At 36.9% G+C, this 25,757-nt stretch overlaps 1 protein-coding gene across 2 annotated transcripts in view; it reads right to left on the bottom strand.

Moving 5' to 3' along the window:
- NELL2 (NEL-like 2 (chicken)) overlaps nucleotides 1-25,757 on the bottom strand; it is a 633,143-nt gene that overhangs the window by 38,740 nt on the left and 568,646 nt on the right. The window lies entirely within an intron of this gene.

Here is a 25,757-nt window from a genome sequence, read left to right as displayed (position 1 = left end):
GAGTGACAGGATACTAACTATATGTGTACAAGAAAAACCTGAAAATATGATTTTTCAAATATATGGACCAACAAGTAAAGCCAAATAGGAGGAAACTGAGGATTTCACTCCCATTCCAGAAAATAAGGTGGCCTAACAGAGTGCAGAAAGTATCAAACAATATCACTAAAGTTACATGCCAGCAAGATCCTGCTAAAAATTATCCCAAAATGACTGGAAGAGCTTTTGGTGTTTCCTAAAGTGTGAGTGATCCTAGTGAGAGCACTATTGTGTGCTCATATTTAGATGGATCAAGCTGAAAGCAGAGAATACCAGAAGAATGTCTGTTTGTGTTTTATTAACTATGCAAAAGTATTAGATTATGTAGATCATAACAAACTATGGCTAACATTGAGCAAAATGGGAATTCCCAGAAAACCAAATTATGCTCACATGAAACCTACTTCCAGACCAAAAAGCTGTTGTATGAACAGAGCAAGAAAGAGAATACTGACTACATAGTTCAAAATCAGGAAGAGTATGTGTCAAGGATGTAGGCTTTCTCTACATGATACATTTGTATGCTCAACAAATCATTTGAAAAGCTGGCTTCTATAAAAAAGAATGTGGCATTAGGATACAAAGAAGACCCATCAGCAATTTGTTGTTGTTACACAGATGATACAACCTTGCTTGCTGGAATTGAGATATATAAAACACTTGCTACAGAAGATCAAAGAATACAGTTTTTAATATGGATTGTATCTTAACATCAAGAAGACAAAAAAAATTCAACACTGGACTGATAAACAACATCACGACAGATGGAGAAAAGATTGAAACTGCCAACAATTTCATCGACAATCAACACTCTTTGTACCAACTATAAGGAGATCAAGAGATATACTGTACTGGAAAATTTCCCTTCAGGGATCTCTCCAAATTACAGAGGTGCAATAATGTCAGTTTAAAGACTAGAGTTTAAAGACTAAGTCTTCCTGATTCAGGCAATGAACTTATTAATCATTTGGTGTATGTCTGAGAGCTGAACAATGAATAAGGATGACAGAAGAATTACTGGTGCTTTAGAACTGTGGTGTTGGAAAATGAGTCCTGAATACCCCATGGAGTGCCATAAACACAAACAGATATTTCTTGGGAAAAGTGCATCAAGAGAGTATTTCTTGAAGACAAAGCTTCATCTCACATACTAGGGCATGCTGCTAGGAGAGTCTGTTCCTTGGAAAGGGACATTATATTAGAAAAAGTGGACAGTCAGCAAAGGAGAGTGAGACAAACGATATGAATTGACGTGGTAACTTCAGCAACAGGCTCAAGTGTGGCAGTGATGATGAGGATGGCACAGGACAGAAGTGGGTTCAGATCTGTTGTGCATAGTGTTGCTACGAGTTCTCCTTGACTCGATGACACCTGACAATAACACCACCAATACAAATGCCATGCGTTACATTATTTTGAAGATTTGGATAAAAATTATACCTGCCATCACGTATTTTCAAACACAATTTTAGCACTATTTTTATTATTAAATTCAAACTACTAAGTCATATCTAAGTAACATCTAAGAGGATGAACCTAACTATATACTTCATTCTTCAATTTTCTATCCAGTATTTAACGAGTACCTGTTATGCACCAGTATCAAGTGCTGAGGAAATAAGGCTGCAATGGCTACTCTCACTGTATTTTGTAATCTACTTAAACTGTCCTTTGCTGAAAAGAAACTTGAATGAAAATCTGAATTTACAACCATATAATACAAGGTTTCCCAAAGTATGATATACCGATTATTAGTATTGAGTCTAGTGGTAAGAAGCTGCCCTGCAATCCTGAAGGCATATTGTTTGAATCCACCAGCTGCTCAACAGAAGAAGAATGAGCTATCTCCTCCTTTTTGATCAACTGCCTCTGAAAACTCACTGGCGGGACAGCTCTGAGTAGGTTCTGACTCAACAGTACACAACAATAACAAGAGTGGCTAGGAAAGCATTCTAATTGCTACCATGAAGATGTCTGTTTATGCTTTACCAACTATGCAAAGACATTTGACTGTGTGGATCATAACAAACTGGCTAAAGAAAAATGGGAATCCCAAAACACTTGATTAGGCTCATGTGAAACCTGTACCTAGACCAAGAAGCTATTATCTGAACAGAATAAAAATTCTCATCGCCAGTACAATTGGCTGTATAGTGATAGATGAAGAAAAGTCAGAGGCTGTTAACAATCTCTTCTTGCTCAGATCCCTGATCAGCACTCTTGGCACTAGTAGTTAGTTAAGTAATTAAAAGATGAGCTGCTTTGGGAAAATCTGCCATGTAGGACCAAGTAGTATTTCATTTTGCTGCACATAGGATTGTTCTGTGTAGGAACCAACTCAAAGGCCCCTAACAACAATAAGAATGACTTTACTCAGTAACTAGTAAATTAAGGATTAAAATTTAATTCATAGTTTTTAAGTTTGGGAGATTTTTAAACAAAGACAGCATTATAAAATGATAAAAACATAACAAAACCAAACAAACTTCAAATAATTATTTCTTGGCTCCTAACAAAGTTAAAATCAAATCTTACTTTACCCAATTTTAGTAAGATACACAGAGAATATGCAGTCTAGGGAATAAACAAAAAAACTCCAATTTCTATTTCATATATGAGCTGCTGTACCAAGTTTGAACAAATTGCTTTTAAAATTGAGTAAATACTACAAGCCTGCTTCGCTTAATGCCCATGATACACTCTGTGGCGTAAATATTGTGTGAGTTGGATGTTGCATGAACACTATAGTAGAGTCTGGTTGCTTTTACTTTAAACATCCTGAACAAGATGTGTTTCTTAGCTGGGATCATCAACATGGTGAAGAGGGATCTGCTTATTTTTTTGCTTAGTCCTCAATACACATCATTAACAATTTCTTCATATTTTATATGTCTTTCTGGTATTTTTGCTAGCCTTACAGTGAGTGTATCAAATTTTTAACTAGCTTTCAGAAGTTTTTCTTTGTTTTTGAGCATCATGACTGTCAGTGACTAAATCGCAAACAACAGCATTCTTTTATTTCACTTTGTAGTGTTTAATAAACTTTTATTTCATTTGCAAATAAATTTTTCTCTTTTGACTCTTATGACTGCTGTCACTAGCACTAGTTTTGCTGCATTTGGGAATCATGATCATTTTATGGTAATATTTTTAAATGAAAATTAAACAGTGCTGTAACACTCAAGAGATTCTGGATGCAAAATGAGAGTGGATGCTACTGCCCGCAATGGAAAGCATATACTACCATAAACTTTTATATGAAACGTATGAAACAGTACACACATAAGCCAGGAACAAATGTTTATTGTAGCTATCAAAATGTATGTGTTATAGATTATAATTGTACTGTTCCATTTTACATCTAATAGTAAATAGTACTTTGAATACAAGAGATATGTGATACACGTGTTGTATGAGGGAAACTGTTGCACTAACTGCATCCTCTTCTCTGAAGGGGACTTTTGAACACTACTATATGAGATCACAGACCTATATGCAGCCAGAAGCTATCCTGATGGATGTTATGCAGCACATGACAGTAAGAAAATATTAGTACAGAATGCATATATGTGTATGGATAATATCTTATCATTCACAACATTGTAAGACAGGACAGAACTTGAAATTGACTTGTTGACTCTGAATGCAACACCATTCCTCTGTTTTTCATTCCCAGCATAGTATACCATGTGTTTATGTGATTCAGTGGCCAATGCTGGTCCACTTCATCTCACTAAAGCCTAGTAAGTCGATGTTCAGGTGTTTGATTTATTTTCCACAATTTACAGTTTTCCAAAATTCAAACTATGTATATGCCATGCTTCAAATAAAAAACAATGTTTGCCATTAATTTTCCTCATTTTGACTGACTTCCATTCTGGGCTCTACCATTACTACCCTATCCACATTCCTTAACTGTGCATAGGGTATTCGGAGGGCTGTTATTTAAGAAGTGGATGGCCAATCCTGCTGTCTTAGTCTGGGAGCTCTACTAACACATATCCACAATCAGTTAACTCTTGTGTTATTTGACACACTAGTGGCATAGTTTTCAGTATCACAGCAACCCACAAGTTATCTCAATCCAGCAAACTGACAGACAAATGTTGTACCAGTTAGGATAGTGTCCAAATACAATGAACTGATGATTTAGTTTGCAACTCTAGAAGCACATCAATCTTCACATAAGGCTCAAGGGCTGAAGATAATCTATATGCATACAAGGAAGACTCATTAATATGTCTATTATTCAAATATACCCTCCTACATCTAAAGCCAAAGAGGAAAAGAATGATTTTTTTTTACCAAATCTTGCAGTCTGAAATGGACCAAACATGCAATCAAGATGTTTTAATGATAATTGGTGATGGGAATGCAAAAATTGGAAACAGTGAAGAAAGAATAGCAGTTGGAAGATACGTGTTTGGTGACAGAAATAAGGCTGGAAAATAGAATGATTGGCTTTTGTATTTACAATGATTTATTCATTGCAAATATGACTTTACACATGGATCTTCTTTGGAATGCTGCATAGGAATCAGATTAGCTCCATTTGTGGAAAAAAAATCACTGGAGAAGCTCAGTATTGACAGTCAAAACTAGGCCAGGGCAAACTGTGAGGCAGACTATCAATTACTTGAGTGCAAGGTCAAATTGAGGCAGAAGAAATTTATAGTAAGTCCACAAGAACCAAAATATCATTTCGAATCTATTTTATCTGAATTTCAAAATCATCTTAAGAATAGGTTTAGAGTACCCCTGACCACTCCTCATGGCAGCGGAAGCTTGGGCGAAGTATGGTGGGTACTGGGAGAGGCTGATGGGTGGGCGCCGAGCTCTGGCCCAGCCTCCACATGCTCCCCAGGCTCTACACTCCTGATGCTCCTGGCCGGGACAATGGTGAAATATTTCCTGGGCCAGAGGGTGCTCCAGAGTTCTGGGACCAAGTGTTCAACGCCTTCTGGCAGCGGTACCCGAATTCCTACAGCAAGCATGTTTTGACGGAAGGCATAGTATACTGAGAGGTTATCCCTGACCAGAAAGTGCTGTCCAGGAGACTTCTCACCAAGACCAACAGGATGCCCCACTGGGCTGAGTAATTGTTTCCTGCCAATGTTGCTCACTCAGTGTACATCCTGGAGGACTCTATTGTGGACCCACAGAATCAGACCATGAGCACCTTTACTAGAAACATCAACCATGCCCAGCTGATGGTGGTGGAGGAAAGCTGTCTTTACTGTGTGAACTCTGATAACAGTGGTTGGACTGAAATCCACCGAGAAGCCTGGGTCTCCTCTAGCTTGTTTGTTGTCTCCAGAGCTGTCCAGGAATTTGGTCTGGCTCTATTTAAAAGCAACGTGACCAAGACTATGAAGGGCTAAGCTACAAGGTGAAGCCCCTTCTAAGAAACTTAGAAACTGTCAAGAGAGCCAAGGAAAAGGCAAAAGGGACAGCACTGGCAGCTACAGAGAAGGCCAAGGATCTAGTCAGCAAGGCAGCCACCAAGAAACAGCAGCAGCATCAACAGTTTGTGTAGCATCAGCCCTGCACAGCCCTTCTACCACCACCAGCGCACAGCAGACAATCCAGCTCCAAGCCCCTATCTCCAGTGTGCTCTCTTATTGAAAATCAACATCCAGCCCTATCTCTTGCCTAAGAGATAGGCTAGGGTGAGGGGTAAGGGTCTTGTTTGGCATCTACAGAACAGCAATCATGTTATCCATGGTCTGTGCTGATTCTGCATATTCCTCCCATTTGGCAACTGAGGCACAGAGAGGTACAGACTTGCCTGGGTCAGTGTGCAAGTAAAGGGGGAAATGCTAGACTGTAAGCTCTATGAGGGCAGGGATCTGTTTGCTCGCTGATGTTTCCCAAGTATTTGGAATTATATCTAGTATGTAATCAGTACTCAATAAATAACTGTTGACTTCAGTTAGTACGCCTCCCTCCCCCTCCCCCCAAAAAAGAATAGGTTTGAAGTAATGAACAGCTGAAGACCAGATGAGTTGTTGGATATCAAGGACATTATTTATGAAGAAAGCAAAAGGTCATGATAGAAGAGAAAGGTAAAAGTGAAATAGATGTCAGTAAAGACTAAAAAAAAAATGTACTAGAGCATTGAGAAGTCAAACTAAAACATGCCAAAGTAAAAGGGATGAACAGATATCAAAGGGCAGCTTGAGAAGCCAAAGAAAAGTACTATAATGGAGTGTGGAGGGAGTTGGAACTGGAGAATAAAAAGGGAAGGACTCATTCTGCATTTCTCAAGCTGAGAGAACTAAAAAATATTTAAGCCTAGGGTCACAATATTGACAGATGCAATGGGCAATGCATTGAATGCCCCAGAAAGCATCAAAAGAAGATGAATAGAGTATATGGAATCACTGTACCAAAAAGGACTGACTGACACTTCATGAGGTAATAAATGAGCAGAAGTCAATGGTAATGAAGGAGGAAGCTGAAGCTACTTTGAAGGCATTGGCAAAAAATAAGGCCCCAGGAATAGTTAGGATACCAATTGACTGGTTTCAATTAACAGGTGCAGCTTTGGATATACTCATGAGTCTATACCTGGAAATTTGGAGGATAGCTGTCTGGTCAACAGATTGGAAGAAGTCTAAATTTGTTCTCATTCCTAAGAAAGGTGATCCAACAGTATGTGGAAACTCTCGTACAATATCATATGCAAGCAAAATACTGCTGAAAATTATTCAAAAGCAGCTAAAACAGTATATAGATTGGATATTGCTAGAAATTCAATCAAGATTTAGAAGGGGACGTGGCACTAAGGATATCATTGTTGATGTTAGATGGATCCTGGCTGAAAGTAAAGAATACCAGAAGAATATCTAATTGTGCTTTATTGGCTATGCAAATGCATTTGACTATGTGGATCATAACAAGTTATGGCTAACATTGAGAAGAATGGGAATCACAGTGTACTTATTTGTTCTTGTGCGAAACCTATACTTAGATTAGGAGGCTGTTGTGTGAACAAAGCAAGGGATAACCAGATGGTTTAAAATTAAGAAGTGAGTGGACCAGGGGTGTATTCTCTCTCCAAAGCTATTTTATCTATATACTGAGCAAATTATTTGAGAAACAGGACTCTATGAAGAAGAATGTGGTATCAGGAGCAGAATGAGAGTCATCAATAATCTGTGTTATGCAGATAATACAGCCTTGCTTGCTGAGAATGAGGAGGACTTGAAAAAATATAGCCCTCAATAGGAATTGCATCTCAATGTCAAGAAAACAAAGACTCTCACCACTGGGCCAATTGGTAGCTTCGGTAAGGAAGGTGAAGAGATTGAGATAGTTAACAATTTTAGTTTGTTCGGCTACACAGTCAACACTCTTGGTACCAGCAGCCAGGAAATCAAGAGACAAATTGCATTGGGAAAGTCAGCTGTGAGTTACCTCTCCAGAGTACTGAAGAGCAACATCATCAGTCTGGAGACTAAGGTGATCGTGATCCGGGCTATAGTCTTAACAATTACTTGCTATGCATCAGAGAGTTGGACAGTGACTAGGGATGATAGAGAATTGTTGCTTTTGAACTGTGGTGCTGGAGAAGAGTGTTGAATATACCCTGGACTGCTAGGAGAATAAACAGGTTTGTCCTGGAGAGGGTGATGCTGGACTGCTCCTTGGAGTCAAGAATTCTGAAGCTTCGTCTGACATACTTTGGACATGTTGCAAGGAGGGACCAGTCCTTGGAGAGGGGAATCATTTTTTGGAGTGTGGAAGAACGGGGCAGGAGAGAAAGACCCTCAACGAGATGTATCGATTCTGTGATTGGGGTGGGAGTGAGTGTGTCAGAGATGGAAAGGTTGGCACAAGATACAGCAGGGTTTGGGGCTCTTGTACATAGGGTCGCTATGAGTTGCAAGTGACTTAACGGCACATAACAACAATCACCAAAACAAAAACAAAAACAAAAACAAAACAAAACACAAAAAAACCCCACTAGAGTTGGTATTAAAATGCTAGTCCAAAGCACAGAGAATCTAAACTGCAAAAGATGTTAGCTATCCAAATACGGCAATTTCAGTCATACTCCAGGGACCAAGATTTACTTATATAATGAAAATGAAAGACATTACAGAGGATAGATTTTTCTGGTAAGCACATATGTTCTAAGGAAATAATTTAAAACTAATCAACAAGCAAAAAAAGAAAAGGAAATGAATGAAAAAAACCCAAAACTTCCATAAGTCAGTGTCTTGTTTTCCTTGTTTTAATGGCACATGAATGAATGCCTCTTATAACAACAAAGGCTACTGGCTTCAGAGGTGACAAATGGAAAATGTTTTGTCATCAGCTTTTAGATGGTTATTTTAGGAAAGAAAATAATTTCTTTGTAAAATGACATAGGTAAAGAACAAAACATGTGAATAATAACCTCTTTCTCATTCACAGAAACTGTTATTTCTACTATAAAATCAAAAAGAGCAATAAGAAATGTGCAAATGTCAAGGACCATCCATGGCTAAAACAGACTCTAATCATTACTTTCACCTTATACCTTTTAAGTAAAGAGATAATTGCTAAGTTTCAACTCTCACATTGTGTACAAAAGCAAAGAAAGTCCAATTATTTTAAGATAAGCGTACTAATTTTAATTTCAAATAATGAGTACTGTCTTTCACACAGTTTATCATTAATAAAAACATGACATCATTTCTTATAAAAATAGTGCTGGCCTCTTTATATCAACATCCTATGCACTGGTAGTTAAATTACAGTGATAAACAGCAGGCAATTAAAGAGTTTCAAAACAATTAATCAACTCTTGATTACACACATATGGGTTATTTACTTTCTAGATTATCTGCAAATTTTTTCTTAATTGCAAGGTCATTTTTCTCTGTCCTTTGTTGAGAATCAAGGGACTCTGCCTTCAATATGTAGTCATGAGCTTTCAAAGAATGCAAATTATTTGGTCATTACACTATTTCAAATAAATGATGCCAAATTTAGACACAATACACAATTTAAAGTTTCATTTCAGAAGACTGATATGCTCACATGAATTTATTTTCTGGATTTTATTTGTTTAATTGTTAAGAATACATACAACAATTCAATCATCAATCATTCAATCATTTCTACATGTAGACATGTAGAATTTAGTGACATTGACTACCTTAAAGCACACCCTTCAGAGCCAGAGATTCTTACACCAGCCAGACCTACAGGAGAGCAGCAGCAGCTGTCACAGAGAAATGCACATACGAAATAGCTGACTTTGGAACTGCTACCCCAAGAAATCAGAACTAGGAGCCTAGGTCCAAGTTTATTGCAGAACATGGTGGAGACTCCATTATTAATAGGACGAAGAGCTGTGTAACACTGGCCTAAAATCATGAGACTGAAGGGCCTGTGAGCACAATGTGTAAACTATCCTGACTGTGAACTTACCTCCTGATGTCAAATGAAATTTTATTTGGTTAACTTCCCTACTATATCCCATAAACATGAGTATCATTCCACGTGCTCTATGAGGTACTGCAAAGGATTTGGACCCAGTAGAGTAGTAAGAATGGTGTTTGAATTAGAAGAAAGAAATGCAGGACTGTGAGTGACATGTCTGATCTCATGGGAATTGGTTTCGTGTTGTGACTGATGATGATGGGGGCAGAACTCTCTTGTGGAATTATTAAAGGTCAGATATGGCCATCCCAGTGTGGCCCTTGATCCCTTTATGCATAGTCACCATACGGCACACTACAGTAACAACAATTCTGAACAAAGATATCCCCATATTTCCCTCCCCTTCTTTTTAAAAGTATCATTTGTGTGATTTCATTTTGCCACTTAAATTTTAAATTTATCTTATGAATTTTCTAGCCAGAGAAATGGGGATGGGAATGGGAGGGAGAAATCTGTTGCAATTTTGTTTGGGATTGACTAGTTCTATAGACTGATTTTGAGATGATGTATATTTTTATACATGAGGCTTTTTTAATCCCCGTAAATGACTTAGTTCCTCTTTCTTGAATAATTTAAAAATGTTTTTAAAACCTTTTTCTTGTTATAAATATATGTGTAATATTTATCTAAATGTATGCCAATTCAACATTTGCAAGTTATTTTACAAATAAGTGAATTATGAAATTGTGTAAATATTTACCTGAACTCCAAATAATTTTGTATTTTTTTCTTTTCAAACCAGTGTCAGAGACATAATTTTAATGTAATAAAATTTCACCAAGAGCTGTGTAAGTTTTTAAGTATAGAATCCAGATTAATCAAGATATTAAATATTTCCATTACTACAATTCTCCCTCCAATTAAAAAAGTATCAAAATAATGATATCTGGGAATGTAAAATGACACGGCCACTATGAAATGCAGTCTGGTGCTTTCTTATAATGTTATAAATAGAAATACCATTAGACTTAACAAATCAACTGTTGGGAATATACTCTAAAGAAATCACAGCCACAGTTTAAACAGATGTAAGCACATCCATGTCTATGTTGTGTAATTCACAATAGCAAAGAAAGAGAAGCAACTGGAGTGACCATCAACATATGAATGGAAAAAAACTACTATGGTACATTCATACAATGAAATAAAACATGGCATTTAAAAACAATGATCTCGTAAAACATTACACAATGTGAGTGAGTCTGAAGGATGTTATGCTGAGTGAAATATCTCAGTCACAAAAGGAGAAATACTATATAACACTGCTGTTATAAAATAGGACTGACATGGGGGTTTGTGTGGAGAATAGGAAAAGAGTGGCTAGATAATGAACACTGCAGTAGAGCAGATGATAGGAAGAAATGTCCAAAAGGACTAGATGATTAGACATTATATGGATGACAACAATCTGGAACAAGAGGTATATTGCAAAGTGGATAGAGAGAGGGGTAGAAGAAGAAAATTAGCATCAATGAATGGGGAAAAAAAAACCCCAAAAAAACCCAAACACAAAATAATGTTATTCTTAGGTGTCATCAAATTGCCTATATCACATAACAACTCTCTGAACAACAGATCATAACCTGCCCTTTCCTACTTAATCCTCGTTATCTCCATGCTCCAGTGTGCCAATATATCTCCTTGCAACTCTTTCTTTCACTTGCACTCTACTTTTCCCAGCATGACTTCTTTCCAAAGACTATCCCCTTCTAAACATGCCTAAAATATGTGAAAAGGAGTTTCAATATCCCTGCCTCTAACGTATATCCTGGTTGTACTTCCTACAAGACAGATTTGTATGTTATTTTGCTGCTGTTGTTGTTAGGTGCCAATAAGCACAACTCATAGCAACCCTGAACAGAAGATCTGAACCCTGTTCTATTCTGTGTCATCCTTGCACTTCTTGACACACAAGAGCCCATTCCAGCAGTCAGTGCACCTGGCTGAGTGTCTTCCTCTCCTTCACTGGACCTCCATCATTTCCAGCATCATGTCCTTCTCCAAGAAACAGCCCTTCCAAGCAATATGCCTAAAATATGTGCAGTGAAGCCTCATCACTCTTGCCTCCAAAGAGTACTCCAGCCGCGCCCTCTCCAAGACATCTGTTTATTCTCTTTGCCACCCATGGGATGTCCAGCACTCTTTTCAAACATAACAGCACAAGGGTGTCAATTCTCTTTCTGTCATCCTTATTCATTGTCCAGCTCTCAGATGCATAATAAGTAATTGTTAAAACTATGGCCTAAATCAGATGCACCTTAGGCCTCGAACTGACATCATTACTCCTCAATAATTAGGAGAAGTCCCTAACATGGGGACCATGTAACTATTTGGTACTGCGGATGTTACTTATGGGGACAGTTCCCTTTTATGAAGTAGGTAGAAGTCAGATTCAGCCTTCCCCATGTTACCTTTGCTCATTTTGCATACTTACCCTATACAAACCATATGATAAACACTGTGGGAATATATTAAAAGAACCACAGTGTAATAAGGAAAACATAGCATGTACATAGCTAAATCAGATTCAAGGTAGATATGACGTCCCACAGGATCATACAAATGAAAAAATATGTGAGCTCAGGTGGTTAATATTTCAGCACTCTAAAATACTGATGAGGGACATTCAGTGACAGATAAGCCACTGGATTAACCCATGGCAGATCAATTTTTTTTGCTGTATTCATACACATACTTGCAAATTACACAATACATGTAATTCCTACATATACTTGCAAATAACATAAAACATTTATCATGCTGCAATCAAGGAGCTACTTTTAAAGCAGTCAGGGTTTTTGGGTTTTTTTTGTACATTAGATGATATGACAGTTAGGCTTCCATGATAAGATTCATGTGAAACACTTGCTAGCTCTTCAATAATAAGTAGATCATTCTCAATAAAGCTGGAACCAGCAAAATGTTAATTCTTGTACTTCCCTGAGCCATTTTTTAATAGGAAGGATTAGATAGTCTACTTGATCTACTACCAGAACAACGAAGAAACTGATTTTTTTTTCAAACTATCCAATAGGAATAAGAGGGCTACAATGACTTTTTATTATAATTTACTGAAGAGTCTCTAATTGGTAATGTTGTGCTGTAAAAGGCTTTATGCATTTTGATGAATTCACACTTACTGGTTTATTCAGGAAATGAGCTTTGAATGACATGCTAGAATGGTGAGATGACAGTAAAATAGCTATTCTGTATTTATCTGTAAACCAACTGACAAAGCTATATCGCAAGAAATACTGCTTTGAGTGAAATGGGCTCAGTGATGCCAATAAACAAAGAAATGCAATATCATAGTTTCCATATATCTGAATAAATAGTTGTTGACTAGAGTTCTGAGTGAGTCCTAACCATGAAATGTACTGACGGATGGCTTCTACTGGTTTTGAGCAAGTGTCAGATTCCTGACAGACTGTCTAGTTTCAACCCATTTTATTTTAACAACCACTTCTACTCCTGCTAAAACGTCCATTAGCTTGATACAGGTTTTTTTTCAGGCAGTGACTAAACATCCCATTTTTCCCCCACACAAATAAGTGAAAGAAGGAAAAAAATACCAGAAGAAACAGTGAGTGAGCAAACCAATAACCTCTTCCAATCACAATTAAGTGAACCAGCCGACATATTTCTTACAGATATGTTTGCTTTTTAATAATATTCTAAAACCTTTTAACCATGTGGACTCATGACAACTGTCTGATTCTGTCAATAGGTAGCTACTTATTCAAACTTTTCTTGACTGATTATAATTCTTGTCCACTTTAACAACCTATTTCTGCACAATCTATCAGACTGCGTCCACAACCTGATGTTATCTGTTATCACTGAAGCAACAGCAAGCACTAGATCAAAGTGTTTACAGTCCTGAGTATTTGATCGTACAGACTCAGCCTTATTCTGTTCTTGGGTAATGCGTTTTAAAATGGAAAGAAAATCATTTAGCCTGCAATTTTATGATTAACTGCTAAGGAGGAGTAGGTGTGTGCATAATGAGGTATGTTCTTTACCTATTACGTTCCAGGCATTAATTCATCTATCTCTTACATTTCATTTTCATCATACCATTGGTTATATAACACACCTTTTATAAAAGATTTATATAAGCTTGAGAGAAATGGAATACAAATATATAAAGAAAAAGCAACTTCTATATAGCTAGAACTTCTACCTGCGAATTTTCCTTTGTTGTTTTGGTTTTTTGTTTGGTGGCAGAACCTGTGCTCCAGAGAAGCTCTTCTTGGGGTTCTAACTCTGTAAACAGTGTGGGAGAAAATTTCTCTCCTAACAGTTTAAGTGCACTAGTCATTTGAAAATATAGTTTTATCTACATTGTTTCCTGATTAAGGGCTTGTAGAACAGGAAAAGGCCTAAGTATTGAAGGAGTGACTAGATAAATCATAGCACATAAAAGCATGTAAAGTTAGTAAACCTCTTAAAATGAGAGTTTTAAAAATTCTTAATGGCAGGGAAAAATTCTTATAATGAATTATCATGTGAATAAAGTACGGTTGAAATTCCAACTATTACTTAAAAATGTAAACATGCATATGCCTTCATGAATGGTAGTGGGAGTCTGCAGTAAAGGAGCCATAGAGGTTTGTGTGCTAGCTGAAAAGATTGGTGGTTCAAATCCACTAGCAGCTTCATGGAAGAAAGATGGACAATCTCTTCCCATAAAGAATTAGGTTCCAATGGAGGACTGTTATGAGTTGGAGTCAATTCAATGGTAATGAGTTATTTGGCTTGGGGGTTATCCTTCATTAGTTTTAATTTTATTTTGTGTATCTTTCTTCACCTTATGAAATTTCTACAATTAAGTATAAATTGTTGTTGTTGTTGTGCACCATCAAGTCAGAACTGACCTATAGCTGACTTCGAAAGGGTTTTCAGAGACTGTAATCGCACAGGAGGAAACTGTCCATCCTTCTCCATCAGAGCACCTGGAAGATTTGAACTGTGTGTATTTGGGATTGCAGCACAGCTTCTTACCACTGGGCTGACAGAGCTCGCTAAGTATAAATACACACACACACACACACACACACACACACACACACACACACACATTTAAAAAAAAACAACATTGGAGTTCAAGAACAAAACCAGGCTGGATTAGAAAAATAACCCATATGCACAGTTTATATAAACTAAAGCCTTACAAAGAGTTCATCTAGTCACATTTCCGACAGCATCCCTTCCACATACCTGGTATTTTCCAAGAGCCCATATGCTAGCGTGTAAGGCTCTTTCCAAATATACATTACTTTGTTTTGACTTAAAAAATTACATATTCAAGGTTCTTCCCTGTTCTTATTTATCCATGATGTAAATCTAAATTCTCTGGTTTCGGATTAACTCTGCATCTCATGGCCTTACCAAAGCAGAGTGTAAGCCTCTAGAGCATTTATCTTGTATTATTCATCTTAATCTCTCTATTTTAGAACATAGCCTTGTACATAGTGGGTTTCAAGGACTAATTTTTGAACTAGGACTGAGTCAGATGCATTTGGATTCACAAATGGACATTTCAATCTAACTGCAAAAACATTAATAAAACTTTTAGCAATTATATTTCTTCAAAGGAAATGATCTGGTACTAACTAGAAGAAAATAACAGTGTGAAGTCTTTAAACTTTGACTCATGGTGACTAGCATAAAACAAAATGGATTTTGCACTTTAAACTCGAAGACAAAACATCAGAGAGGCAAGCCTGAAAGATTGACTAATCTACCAATTTATTTGGCAGTTCAAAGAATATGATGTATGCTGATATCTGTCATTTTATTTTCCATTTACCAGCACTATCTTTTAGAATTATATCAACAATAACTACTTCAAAGTTTAAATTAAGGATTTTAAAGCTAATTCATATATATTCAATTCTACCCCCTTTAACTGGCATTATATCATATAGTGTGTGTGTGTGTGTGTGTGTGTGTAGCATAACAGTTATGCTGTAACACACAGCAATATAAAATTAAACATTATATGTGTCTGTTTGACATTCAAATATCTTCCTCTTCTTTCCATGTCTTTTGCCCATTTTGTAATTAGGTTATCAGTCTTTTTCTTACGGAGGCCTAAAAGTATTCTGTAAACTTTTGTTATAAGATTCTTGTCTGAAAAAAAAAATATTCTTGTCTGAGATGGTATTACCAAATGTTTGTTCCCAGTCTGTAGGTTTTCTCTTGTTGGAAAAAGTTTTTGATGTGCACAGGGACTTAATCTTTAGAAGTCACATGGATCAATTTTATGCTCTTCAGATTGTGCATTTCTGGTTTTATTTGTCAGTCTCTTTATACATTCGACTAGTGCTTCTAAGCTTGATCCTAGTTTGTCTCTTATGAACATTATGGTTTTAGGTTTTACTCCCAGGTCTCTGATCCATCTTGAGTTGCTTTTTGTGTATGGTGTGAGATGTGGGTCCTGTTTCAGCTTTCTGCAGGTGGAAGTTGGGTTTTGCCCGCACCTTTTGTTGAAGAGGTTATCATTTCCCCATTTGACAGCTTTAAAGAAATGCTCCAAATCACTGACAATCAGAGAGATGCAAATCAAAACCACAATGAGATACCATGTTACTTCAATAAAAGTGGCACAGTTTAACAGGGCAGAAAGTAATAAATGTTGGAGAAGATGTGGTGAAAAAGGAACTCTTATACATTGTTGGTGGAATTGTAAAATGGTACAACCATTCTGGAAAGCAGTTTGGGGCTTCCTCAAAAAGCTGAACATAGAAATTTCATATGACCCAGCTATTCCACTACTTGGAATATACACTGAGAATATGAGAACTGAGGCACAAACTGAGATTTGTATAGCAATATTCATAGCAGCATCATTCACCATCATAGGAACGCAAAAACAGCCCAAAAGTTTCAACCACAAACAATTGGATTGAAAAATTATGGTACATGCACACAATGGAGTACTATGCAGTATGTAGGAACAATGATTTTGTAAAATCAGGGTGGATGGTGAAGAGATTGAGATTGTTCACAGCTTTAGTTTGTTTGGCTCCAGAGTCAACACTCTTGGTACCAGCAGCAAGGAAATGAAAAGATGTATTGTGATGGAAAAGTCTGATGTTAGGGACCTCTCCAAAGTACTGAAGAGCAATAGTGTCACTCTGGAGACTAAAGTGCACCTGATACAGGCCATGGTCTTTGCAATCACTTGCTGTACATCAGATAACTGGACAATAACTTGGGAGGATAGAAGCAGAATTGATGCCTTTGAGCAGTGGTACTGGAGAAGAGTATTGAATATACCATGGACTGCTAAGAAAACAAACAGGTTCATCCTGGAGAGGGTTAAATCAGGCTGCTCCTTGGAGGCAAGGATTCTGAGGCTTTGCCTGACATACTTTGGACATGTTGAAAGGAGGGACCAGTCCTTGGAGAAGGATGCCATGCTTGGGAGGGTGGAGGGAAAGTGCAGGAGAGGAAGACCCTCAATGAGGTGGATTGATTCAGTGATTGGAGTAATGGGGGTGGAGTGTGTCAGAGACAGTGAGATTGGCACAGGACAGAGCAGAGGGTTGCTATGAGTTACAAGCAACTTGACAGCACATAACAACAACAACAAACAACAACAATGTTACCTAACTTTTGAGGGACTGGAAAGCATTATGCTGAGTGAACTAACTCAGTCCCACAAGGATAAATATTGTATAAAACCATTATTGTTGAATGAATAAAAGGGTCTAAGAGGGGTGGGAGAGGCTAGAAGCTGAGAGATGTGGATGTGCAGGGAGAGGGATTAATCATCGAGTTATACAATTTGATGGGGCAGTGAGGAAAATTGAAAGAATTTGTTCGAATTTTATAAATAAATTAGTAGAGGAAAAAAATAAGCACTGTGAAACATCTATATTTTTATGGTACATGGTTTTAAAAATAGAAAAAAACTTCAAATCACTGTTATTTGTGCCCTAGTATAGCATGTTCTTTCTAAAATCTGGAGATAGTTCAAGCAATTCTTCCCACTTGTATATTTCCCATGTCTAGAGAATGAAAATAATTCACTTAAGTTAGAATAGTGGAATTTATTAGATAGGCATGGATAATTAATCAATGAATTCTAAATCACTGGCTGTAAAATTTTCAACCTTCATATTTAATTGCTTGTAATGTTGAATAAAATAATGATACCTTCTAATAACATAAATTCCTGGAAAGAATAAGAATATACAATCATGTTAATTGTGACAGAGTTCACTAAAAGTTCACAGAAATCTATATCTGTCCCCCCCCTTTGTCATACAGATGTCAGTTTCAGTCAATTAAATGTGAGTGATCCACTTTCTAAACAACATGCCTCTGGAAACTCTATGAACTTTGATAAATGTTGACAGTTATAAAAAGGCTTCAGGCCTTCAGTTCATAGGGTGTCTATGAGCCATGCTCAACTCGAAGGTAAGCAACAACAACAATAACAACAACAATTTTAGGAAGCAATTGACAGCTATCCTGAGTTAGTAGGCGCACTGTTGGGAGCTTGTGGCTTCCCTGAGCCTTTGTTTGCTAAGGAAAAAAGAATTCGTCTTCCAACTAGTCTCTTTTGGAGAGGAGACACACATAAGCAAATGCCATTAACAACTACCCAGAGCTGGGAGCTGCACTGTTTGGTACCTTGTAACTGCCCTGGACTTTGTCTGCTGAGGTAAATAATAGCTCCCCTCTCATCAAGCTGTTTCAGAAGTGGAGACAGAAAAAGAGATCCCAGCTACTTGCTCATTAAAGGACAACCAGAGGAGAAGCTTGCCACAGGAAAGACGGAACAGAGTCATCCATAGATTGTCACTAGGAAAGTTAATCTACGACAGTACTTAAAGTCTGTAACTTATCAATAGTATCATAAAGCTAAGTAATTGTCAACAACCTATGCAGACACAATAGAAACTTCCTCACATGTACTGAGGAGAATTTCACATATTGTCAGAAAAATAGCAGGCAGCTTCAAACATCATGAAAAACAAAACAAGCCTTCTAAAAATGCAGATCAGATTGCAGACTGAATGAATACCCAAGAGACAGGGAGGCAGAAGAAATATGACAGTGGCATGGAGTTACATGAATTGCTATTGAAGAAGTTACGAATGATGGTAAAAAGAATTGAACCCATAAAGTGGTGTTACAGTTATATGCCATCAAGTTGCCTGTGACTCATAGTGACAGTATGCATAACATCTCTGAACTCTGTCCTAATGAATTGCTATTGAAGAAGTTACGAATGATGGTAAAAAGAATTGAACCCATAAAGTGGTGTTACAGTTATATGCCATCAAGTTGCCTGTGACTCATAGTGACAGTATGCATAACATCTCTGAACTCTGTCCTATTCTAAGCCAATCTCACTGTCTCCAACATATCTGTTCCTATTACCCCAGTCACTGTATCAGTCCATCTCAATCAGGGTCTTTCTCTCCTGCACTGTCCCTCCACCCTTTCACGTATGATATCTTTGCCCAAGGACTGGTATCTCCTGGTAACATGCCCAAAGAATGTGAGACAGAGCTTCAAAATCCTTGCCTCCAGTCAGCAATTTGTCATTGTTAAAGTCCTATAATCATCATCTTCAAGAGTTTCTGAACCTTAAAAAATGTTATAAGTCCTTACATATTTTCTTCAAATTAATTCACTATAATGATTGAATCAAATTCTCTCATCCATTAAGATTGCTTATATTTCTGAAATTTTATAGAAAAAAACAATCAATTACAAGATCCATTTCCATGAAGATAATTATTGTGAAATTTCACATTAATTGTTGCTCTTTATTGGTTATAAAATGAAGTTATATTAAAAAATTCTACTAATAATTATCATTGCTATTTCTCTGCATATTTTATAGGTCTTCATAAAGCAAGCATTTACCAAAAGATCTGTGGTGCATAATCATAAGGTTATAATAGAATATGAATAAAGAACAAAAATTATCCAGTTACTTGCAACTAAATTTTGAGAAAATCATTCCTAAACCTTAACACTAATAATAGTGCTCTTTTCCTCAATGTCTTGAAATTATTGCTATGACTTTCAAATTCTATTTTGCCATAGGCCAAGAATCCCAAATGTGTCATAAAATATGGCCTGTAATTCGGGATTCTCATATCTGAGGTTTCATTTGATCAGCTTATATTATCTACTCTATTTATCTCCCATTTTCAATTGGTCCATGGAGAGTTGGCTAAAGGTGAACATTTCCTATAAATGAGTCTCTTCATCTCTATCTCCTAGGTTGATTGATGACTTAATATAACCTTTGCCCCTAAAAAGGCAGATTTCTAAGAGAATAACTCTTTAGGCCTTAGGGTGCTCTTTGACTTCATAAGCAAAGTCAAGCAAACCTATTAAATACATTCTAGAATTCCTACCTCAACAGATTTATATTTTTTCCTACTATAAACAAACAAATCTCTGAATACCAAACAACAATAACAAGAAAACTAACAGCAATAATGAACAAATAAAAAGATGCGCTACAATCTGAAGAGGATAAAATTGATGAATGGGACCTTCTAAAGATTAAATCTCTGTTGTTGTTTTTATGTACTGCCAAGTTGCCTGCAATTTATAGGGGCCCTATGTACAACAACTCTGAACCCTGTTCTATCCTTAGCCAACCTTATTGTCTCTGACACACCTGCCCCCACTACCCCAGTAACTCATTGAGGTATGAGATCCATCTCATCGAGGATCTTCACCTTCTATGCTGTTGGTGCTCCACCCTCGCAAGCATAATTTCTCTCTCCAAGGATTGGTCCCCTCCTTGCAACATGCCCAAAGTATGTCAGATAGAGCTTCAGAATCTTTACCTCAAAGGGGCAGACTGGTTTCACCCTCTCTAGGTAGAACCTGTTTGTTCTCTTAAAAGTACATGGTATATTAAATACTTTTCCTAGAGCCACATATGAAAGCCAACTATTCTCTTTCTATCATCCCTGGTCATTTTCCAGCTTTTTGATGCATGGCACGTAATTGCGAAGACCATGGCATGGAGCAGGCACACCTCAGTCTCCAGACAGACACTGTTGCTCTCCAGTACTCTGGAGAGGTCCCTGACAGCAGACTTTCCCAACGCCATTCATCTTTTGATTTCCTGGCTGTTGGTAACAAGAGTGTTGATTGTGGAAGCAGGCAAACTAAAACTTAATAATCTCAATCACTTAACTTTCTATCATGATGCTACTAGTTTGGCGAGTGGTGAGAATCTTTATTTTCTTGATGCTGAGCTTCAATCTGTGTTGACTGCTACAGTCTTTGTCCTTCTCCAGCAAGCACTTCAGGTCCTCTTCAGTTTCAGCAAGCAAGGCAGGTTGTTGATTCTTCCTCCAATCATGATGCCACGTTTCTCCTCATACAGCCCAGCCTCCTGAATAATCTGTTCAGCATATAGATTGAAAAAGTATGGGAATAGGACATATCCCTGGTGTACACCCTTCCTGATTTTAAAGAATGCAGTGTTTCCTTGCTTTTTTCTGAGGACTACCTCCTGTTCTAAGTATAGGTTTCACATAAGCACAAGAAAGTGTTCTGGGATTCCTATTCTTCTAACAGTCAATCACAATTTGTTGTAATCTACACAGTCAAATGCCTTTACATAGTCTATGAAATAAACATATACATTCCTCTGGTACTGTCTGCTTTCAGCCAAGATCCTTCTAACATTATCTACAATATCCCTAGTATCATGATCTAAAGCTAATCTGCACATCTGGCAGTTCTCTGTTGCTGTGCCGTTCTGGTTGTTTTTGGATAATTTCCAGCAGAATTTTGTCTTATGTGATATTAAAGATATTGTCTGATTATTTCCAGACTCTCTCAGATCACCTTTATTTGGAATTGGAACAAATAGGTGGTTGCCCTCCAGATTTCTTGGCACCACTTGGTGAGTATATCTAGGGCAGCGTTTATTTGTTGAAATATATCAGTTGATATGCCATCAATTCCTGGGGCTTTTTTTTTGTCAATTTTTTTCAGAGCAGCTTGAACTTCATTATCACGACAGGCTCTTGCTTATACATTGTTTCAGGAAATTGTGTCAACCAATTCCTTTTGGTACAGTAAGTCTGTATGTATACTCCTTTCATCGTCTTTTAATGCTTCCCGATCACTCCTTATACTGCCTATAGCATCCTTTAGTATTGCAACTCAAGGCTTGAATTTGTTCAATTCCTCCAGCTTAAGAAATGCTAAGCTAGTTTGGCCCTTTGGACTTTCTGACTCCAGCTCTTTGCACATTTCATTATAAATTCCTGTTCACATCAAAACATTTTCCCAACAGGATTAAAATATAACCTGCCAATGGGGAACAAACATCTGGCAATATCATCTCAGAAAAAAAGTCTCATAATGAAGTTTACAGAATACTCCTTGGACTCCATAAAAAAAAAAAAAGAAAGAAAAGACTGATAACCCAAAGAATTTTCACAGAGCAAGATAATTGAATGGCCAACAGACATAGGAAAAAATGTTCAAAAATCACTGGCACTAAGAGAAATTCATGTCAAAACCACAATGAAATGTCTTCTCACTCCAATAGCAGTGGCTAAATTTAACAGAGCAGCAAGTAATATATGTTGGAGAGGATGTGGTGATATAGGAACTCTTATACATTGTTGGTGAGATTGTAAAATGGCATAACCATTTTGGAAGGCAATATGGCACTTCCTCAAAAAGCTGAACATAGCAATTCTTTATGACCCAGTTATTCTATTGTTTGGAGTATACCCCGAGAAAGTAAGACCTGAGGCTCAAACAGAGACTCGTACACCAATGTTCATAGCAGCATTAGTCACCACTGCAAGATCTTGGAAATAGGTCTGATGTCCAGCCACAAACAAATGAGAATTGAGATTGAGAAGTTGTGGTACATTCATACAATGGAATACTATGCAGCATGCAGGAGCAATGATTTTGTAAACTACTACCAAACTTGGGAGGGCCTGCAGAGTAAACTAAGTTAAGTCCTACAAGAATAAATATTGTGTAAAACCATTATTGTAGAATGAGTATGAAGATCCAACGTGTGGGGAGTGGAAGCAGAGGGGTGAGGATGGACAGGGGTAGGGTGTTTAATAATAGGGTTGTTCAATTTGATGGATGGTGGTGCGTGAAGGAAATGTGAAAGATCTGGTGTGAAAAACAATGTATTCCAACCTTATAAAGAAATCAGTAATAAAAAAAAATTTAAAATATCTGCTAAAAGAATAATTACTGTAATTTAATTAAATATAATGCAAAAATATATAAGATGTATATCATCTTATATATTTTTTGCCCTATATGGGCAAAAAATGAGCATATTAAAAATGAAAGAGTTGACCTGAGTACTTCTGCTCATACATACACACTTGTGTGCTTGTACGCTCTCTCTAACACAAACTTCTAAAGAGTGAGCTGCTTTCTGCTGTTATCTAATGCTTAAACATTTATCTAATGTGTATGTGCCAGCCCACCCAACTTCCATTTATCTGTGCATTTTATCATTCTGTGGTGGCTTTTATGTTGTCATGCTAGTGCATATTATGCTAGTATCTGAAATTCCAATAGAGTTACCCATGGTAGACAGGTTTCATTGGAGCTTCTGGGCTAAAGCAGATTATAAAGGCTTTGTGATTTACTTTAAAAAATTAGCCAATGAAAACACCATGCATTGCAGAATATTGCTTGAGACTTCAATTTGCTTCTTTTGTTTATTTCAGCAGGAAGATCCTTGGAGAAGAAAATCACGTTGGATAAAATAAAGGACCAGTAAGAGTGATCCTCCATGAAATGAATTGACGTTAAATGCCACAATAATTTGTTCTACAATACTGAAAATGGGACAGGATTGGCCAATGTTTCATTCTGTATCAGAGCCAACTTGATAGCAATTAACAATCATAATAACAAATTACTCTATTAGCAAGTTATTATCTTCAGAAAGGTGCCAAAAGTAGTCTTCAGTTTGAAAAACTAGAGAGAGTAAGGGAGAAAAAGTCAGCATGAAGGTATATGAGTCTGAAATATCAAGTAAAGGAGGTATTAAAATTTGGAGTTCCTTATCAAGAATACAGCAGCAATTACACACTGGACAAACTCAAATTATCTGTATTAGGAAATTGCATACAAATTTCAAGAAAATGTTTGCAAAGTAACTAGGTTAGGAGGAATAAAGACTATAAAGCCTCCTTTTCAGTTTGAGGAAACCATTTGGAGGGGAGAGTAAATAATAACTGAGATCAACAGGTTAACCTTGAGACAACATCCCAAATTGGACTAAAAGCTGGTTAGAGAGAAGTCTATGGCAGCTGTGCGTAGTTGGTTGAATGATGGGCATTAGATCGCTGAATCTATTTAGAAATCAGTGATTTTAGTTGTGGGAAGTGGTTTCCTGAGCATTTCAAAGTCAGTTTGAGAAAGTATCTTTGTAACTGCTACATAATGTTTATCACATTTCTCCAAATGACTTGTGAGCAAATTATTTTGCTGTGTGCTTTACTACTTCAAATGCTTTACTTGAGCATATGTTCCTCAGGTGTGAATGAGAATATTTCTTATAAAATCTCATCCTTCATATCACTAATAAAGAATTAGTAAAAAAATAGTTACTACACTTTCCTAGAGCATGTTGGCCTTGCTTCACAGCTAATATCATTATATATTTCAAAGACTCAGAGCTACAAACAGAATAAACCACTTAGTTTTATAAAGGCAGAGTGAATGTCGGAATCCTAGAACTTGACCACCTTTTAACCCACAAGAAATCTCAGGTTTGTATTATAAAAAAGGTGCAGAGGACCGTGTAACAGGGCCAAGACATCTGAATCTAATTCCCTAATTCAGAGAGCTTCTTGAGTTTGCCTACTGTGTAATTCAACTTCACTGAGTTTCTGAGCAGTTTAGCTAAGCAGGAGACAAATCCAGCAGCCAATCTGCCAGGGGATATAACATGATATTGATCTTTTATTTCCCCATTTCCTTTATTTTATCAGTGGGAGACCGACGGAAGGGAGGATGGTTAGGTACCGGGATTGGGAATGTAACAAGGTTAAGCTGTTAGGGCTTGCAGGCTTTAGATACGCCCAAGGTGGAAGATGCTTTCAAGTACACTCGGTCGAGCACAGCAGTTAGAAAGCACCAAACGGCACTATTGATGAATAACCAAAATAAGCTCTTGAGCTTATTTTATCTGTGTAATACACGGAGTAGAAGGGACGCACTCCCTCTAATTTGATAATAATGAACCAATGTGGTTGGCATGATATAAGGTACCTACTGTTTCCTTTTGGGCTTTTCCAACCAATTCAATCAGGCATATATTTACTGGAGCCTAATAAGTTAGGTTAGCACCCATCTGTCAGTTTGTTAATCTGTGGTGGGATAAGCAAGTATTTTAAAAGGCAAATAAAGGGAAGAATTCAAATTTTTAAGGTAGTTAAACTTGAGTATATATGTCATTTGAAGGAATGAAGCTAGTAAAAGGGAGAGATTAATGATATAAAAATACAAAATATAAAATATTAAACATAAATTACAGATAATGAAGTTGTAGTTTAATTTGACTATTTCTCACTGTATTAAAAAATACTCTATAAAATAGATATTTGTTTGGTTCTTTTTTTCTTGTCCAAAGTTTCTTTCCAGATAAAATATTAAAACAAGGCTTTAGAAAAAAAACAATAATTTCACATCTGATTTCCCCCCTTTCTATTCCAGTCACTGTCACCAGCAGAATTATAAATCCTGAATTTAAGGCCGAAATCACTGCCTTCAGGGTGATCTATTATATACATATGGATAAATGTACTAATACTAATCACACTAAGTCCCCACAATTCCATGTTTTCTTAAAAGCATAGACCTGGTTAACTGAAGGGTGAATCTAATTAAGTAGATCATACATACCATTCAAGGACATTTTTTTAAATAATTACAAGATAAGAAAACTCATTAGCTATGCTGAACATAACTCAATCTTTCCTTACTGATTTGAAAGATCTTACAGTGCCCTGGGACTATCATTATAAATATTAATTCTTATTGAGAATATAGAACTGTCAGTCTAATGATACTTTGCAATAGAAATAGCATTCTTGGATTCTCAACTCGATTCCATTGATCTATGTGTCTGTCATTGTACCAGTACCATGCTGTCTTTTCACAACACTGAGTCTTCCTATCCATGAGCTAGGGATATTCTTCCACTTTTCAAGATCTCTTTTTGTTTCTTGTAGTAATGTTTTGTAATTTTCTTGGAAAAGGTCCTTTGTACTTCTGGTTAA

This window comes from Elephantulus edwardii, unplaced genomic scaffold, assembly GCF_000299155.1.
Source record: "Elephantulus edwardii isolate Elephantulus edwardi_28Jun2011 unplaced genomic scaffold, EleEdw1.0 scaffold00065, whole genome shotgun sequence".
Lineage (NCBI taxonomy): Eukaryota > Metazoa > Chordata > Mammalia > Macroscelidea > Macroscelididae > Elephantulus > Elephantulus edwardii.
This window is presented reverse-complemented; position numbering and strand designations above follow the sequence as displayed.